The following is a 5,293-nucleotide window of genomic DNA, read 5'->3' as shown; positions in this document are numbered from 1 at the left end:
CAAACTCGAGAATATGGAATTAACTAACAACAGATCTTCAGAAAATAAAGCATGAAGATGAACCGCCACCGCCCATGCACTCGGCAGATGTGCCTCGCAACTGGGAACTTCCTTACATGGCGCGGCACCGAGCAGTCCTAGAGCATCCTACAGCTCTACTCCTGCCAGCGCCGAGCAGCCCAAAACATCCTACAGCTCTACTCCTGCCAGCGCCGAGCAGCCCAAAACCATCCTACAGCTCTACTCCTGCCAGCACTGAGCATGCAGCCCTAAAACATCCTACAGTCTACTCCTGCCAGCGCTGAGCAGCCCAAAACCATGCTACAGCTCTACTCCTGCCAGCGTTGAGCAGCCCAAAACCATCCTACAGCTCTACTCCTGCCAGCGCTGAGCAGCCCAAAACCATCCTACGCTCTACTCCTGCCAGCGCTGAGCAGCCCAAAACCATGCTACAGCTCTACTCCTGCCAGCGTTGAGCAGCCCAAAACCATCCTACAGCTCTACTCCTGCCAGCGCTGAGCAGCCCAAAACCATCCTACGCTCTACTCCTGCCAGCGCTGAGCAGCCCAAAACCATGCTACAGCTCTACTCCTGCCAGCGTTGAGCAGCCCAAAACCATCCTACAGCTCTACTCCTGCCAGCGCTGAGCAGCCCAAAACCATCCTACAGCTCTACTCCAGCCAGCGCCGAGCAGCCCAAAACAGACAACAGCTCTAATTTTATCAGCGCCATGCATCACATGCAAGTCTTTATGTGCTCTACCAAGATAATTTTGTTGTAATATTTTAGAACAATATTATTCGACTTATACAAAACATTTTACAATTGAATTTTGAGGCCATACGTTTATAAAGTCCAAAATCTACGTGCATGCGTCAAACCAATTGTGACCCGTAATAACTCAATTTAGCGTATATACGAGATGTTTATTCTTCATGCATGTACGTCCAACACGAAAGATCAACCATGATTAAAATCGTGAAGCTTAGAACAAATGAATATGACGGCGCTTATGTCACGTGGACATTATGTATATTTTATACTGTCTGAAAATTACACCTCTTCCATTGCCAGACACACATAATTTTATTTTATGGTGAACACAATGAAGTTATACCACTAACACATTTATGTAATGTTCCAATTAATTCACGTTCTAACTGATGGGTTTCTTTGATTCGTTGGCGGTAACGTACATAAGGGGGGTTTGGGTTATTAGTCTTGGTGCAAGTTCCAAGTTTATTAAAGTAAAACAGCAGAACAGAGGAGGGAAGTTCTCCTACAAATAAACACGCATTTAATTAAATTATTACAACACAACTTATAACCAGACAATTACAATAAAATTCTAAACTAATTTCTCACAGTTAATTTATTACAACTAAATAACCTAGACGCTTACCAAGAGCAAGAGTACAAGCGGCTGCCTTCAGTAAAGATCAACGAATGATCAAAACGCAGGACAGACCATTCCAATACTTCGGCTGATATTGCCAGATCATCTGTTACAAAAATTTTAAAACTAAAAAAGACAGACCCTTCCAATACTTTTGCTAATGTTGCCAGATTATCTGTTATCAAATCTTTAAAACTAAAATTCATTATGCTATGGAAAGATCGGGTTCCAAAGGCCGGATCCCTTGTGAATCAAGTCACGAAAAGTTCAATAATCGGCAACAGGCCATGGGCCTATTTCTTCAGCGCCGACACTTCTATTCTATTCTATTCTATTACAATATGAATAGTTTAATAAGAAAGAAAGAATGTTCCATTATATAATTTTCATTGAAATATCATTAATTTAATGAAAAATATTAGTTAGGAAGACAGTTTTTGCTGCCAATATATTACCTCCAATGCAGGTACGTCATGCCTCCTTGAAGCTTACCCCTTCAATAGGTGATCGTCTTATATTTGTACAAGTATACATGACTGAGGTCACCCATGGTTCCCAAGCATTATTTATCGTACTGTTACATGGACCTCACTAAATGCTTTGTAAAAGATGTTTTTGTTTTATCTCTCTACTATTGAATGCTCCCTTACACAAAATCATAAATTTTCTCGACACTGTAGTAAAAAACCGTGAAATCCGTCTAATTAAGTAACGTTGGGAATTTATAGCATTTTCGCTACTTTGACAGTTTTTTTGTATTTCGACACGTATTGTTATTTACTTTTCACTTTACATACTTGAAGAACCATTGTTAATGGTCGCAATGCAGATAAAACGAACTGTTAAAAAATTGTAATGGGAAATGAGGAGCAAAATTGGTACCTGTAATTTGAACCTATAGGTATATTTTCATCATAGAAACTCATCGGTTCCACAATGTAGGTAGCTTGGCTAGTATTTTCTGTTGCTTTAAAGTAACGTACTCATGTAACTGATCTGACAAGCAGGTATATTTATTTGTTCAAGCAAAAAGATGAAAGTATTGCATGATGTAGCCACGGCAGATCACAAGCAGGTGTAAGCATTTGTACAACTGAATGTATGAAAGGATGACGTCATATCTTCGTGACCATGAAAGTATGACATCATGTCGCCGTGACGAGCAGTTGTCAGTATTTGCACAAGTGAGTGGATGCGGATAACCTCAGTCTGGCAGATCCATGTTTNTTTGCACAAGTGAGTGGATGTGGATAACCTCAGTCTGGCAGATCCATGTTTCCACGGTTTAGAGGTACGGAATGCATCGCCCGTTCGTACATGTTGACGCTCCATGTTGTTACCGCATGATCAAACAACGAATTGGAGAGGAATGCGAGATATAACATTAGTCGTGGAAAATAATTTATGATAATTTATGCATTAAATTGTTATATTTGTCACGATGAGTTTCGCGATCTGAGAATATTCTATTCGTCTTAACCATTGTAGTATGTTCTATAAAAAAAATGTAACTCAGTACTCACTGCAGTGAGTGACAGAGAGCGCATTTTCTCGTCGATGAAAACGTGAAGTCACGGACGGACAGACGGACAAACAGACAGACGGACGGACAGACGGACATGGCGAGCACAATAGGGCATTTTTTCCATAAATGAGAAAATGCGCTAAAAATAACGACGCTAAGACATTGCACGGGTCTGGAAGAGCGCTCATGCCTACCAAAGCAGGTGAGCAATGCCTAATGGGAATGCCGATCAGTAAAAAATTATTACCTATGAATTAAATCAGCCCGCAATAAAGGTTAACGGAAATTAGCTTCAGGAATTTCACCAAATGATGATTACCTTCTCAATGAACTAGTGAAATTTTTCATACACTAAGCACATCGAACGGTCACGCTAGACGACTGACACTAAACTGTTGGAAAAAATGGCATAGTATGAGATTTATTCAACGATTTGATCAATTTTCCCTAGCATAAGGTAAGCTGTTTAATTTGCAGGTAGTTGACAAAAGAGGGTTTTCCCTCCGGAAGCGCACGGCTCGGTAAGCTCCATGAGATGGGGATTGGGAGAGTGGGCTAGGGGGCGGCGGGCTAACACACTGACCTTCAGTATCCGGAGCTGAGCCCCACTCAGGTACGCTTTCCGGCCCACCGGACCGCCTGCACCAACCCACTCTTGCACCCACTTTATGAACCCATTTTCATGAAGTGGGTGTTAGTTTCCTACAGAATGAAGATGATCGTTTTTGGCTCAAAGCCTTTCAGAGCGCTGAACTTGTTGACAGTTGAAATGAGCTATTATTGTTCGAATTTTCATGGCATTTTCTTTACATCGACTTATTCCATTACCACTTGTGAGCGATGCAAGAAAATTATGCTCCATAATTATATACAACTTATCAGCCTAAGCGAGTGAATTCAGTGTACAAATTCAGATTAACGTTGGTTGAATAGTTTAAATAATTCACTAATTTATAAATTACAGAATCATTGGCGGAGATTTTAGTCGCTATACGCGAATGGTATCTATGTAGCTAAAATAAAGCCCATGAATTAATGGTCACATATATAACGGGTGACTACACTTGATCACCTATTAGAATATCTAGGCCCCCAAAACCCCGACCTCGCGAGTTAACCTCACTCACCGCTGGTCAGAATTTGTTCAAGCTTCCAGAGCTTGTCACGAGTTACGTGCGCTGCGAGATGCGTAACCTTGACCCAGCGCTTTGATTTTACGCCGCATTCCTCTCAAATGACAAGGTGCATAATAATCAACATGAGATTTAAAAGCACATGAAATCAAGGAGTTAAATATTATTTTACTCATTCAAGATACTTTCTTCGGCATTCCTATTGGAGTGAATACACTAAATTGCATGTAGTTTAAAAAAATCGTAAGTGTATTATTCAGTTAATTTCATGAAATTACTCAGATCATCCTAACATTCACGATTTTCCAGGTATTTATTCCTATATATGGTATCGGGTACGCGACTTACGATAGACTAACCTAACGGTCCTAACCTAACCCTGGTCTAGACCAGATTTAAAATGAACCAGGTAGCCCAGTTTCAATGAAAACAAAACTTTCTTTGGAGGTGCATAGAAAACGTACAATCAAAACTGCGACATAGAAAACGAAACAGTCTACCAAATAAAAAGAAAACGGGCGACTGTAACTCAAATAGAGAAAAACGTGAAATGCTAATAGAGTCTACGGCAACAACTCCTGATGTTTTCATAAAAATATTTTTCATATTGTTCGAAAGAATTTTTTTAACAATAAAGATTTCTGTTCAATGCAATGCTGATTATATTCGGCTTGAATTAAAATTAAATTTGCAAAAAACTGAAAGAGCTTTAAAATGACAGGAGTGACAGCAGAGTGTCAGTGGCGTATCATATAGATTATAGAGTACCAATACAACGCATTGAGCTGGGAATGTCCTTGCTCAGCATAAGGAAAGCTGACTGCCGGGGACGGTCGAAAGATTAGAATATCTTATATTAGTTGACGACGTTGAACCGACTTCAAGCCTGCCTTATGTGGTTCCTTTTCATTTGAAAGATAGTGTCTGGATTCAACGTGAAAATGGGTTCAAACCCGAATAATCCTTAATTAAGTCAACCAGCGCGATGATGGTTGTACGAAATTTTGAGGCTACGATGTGCTTCACGATCGATTTTAGGATATTGAATCCTCATGTCAAAGAAGATAATGATCCCACACCAGATAGACATCCCATGTTAGAAAAATTTAAGAATTCGAAATTCATGTTGATATTGGACCAACTGTTGTTTATTTTCAGAGAAGTCACGATGAATACTCCGAAAAATTCACTTCTTTTTAGAGCATTTTCTCATATATGGAAAAAATGCACTATTGTGCT

The sequence above is a fragment of the Hyalella azteca genome, unplaced genomic scaffold, assembly GCF_000764305.2.
Source record: "Hyalella azteca isolate HAZT.00-mixed unplaced genomic scaffold, Hazt_2.0.2 contig12444, whole genome shotgun sequence".
Classification (NCBI taxonomy): Eukaryota; Metazoa; Arthropoda; class Malacostraca; order Amphipoda; family Hyalellidae; genus Hyalella; species Hyalella azteca.
This window is presented reverse-complemented; position numbering follows the sequence as displayed.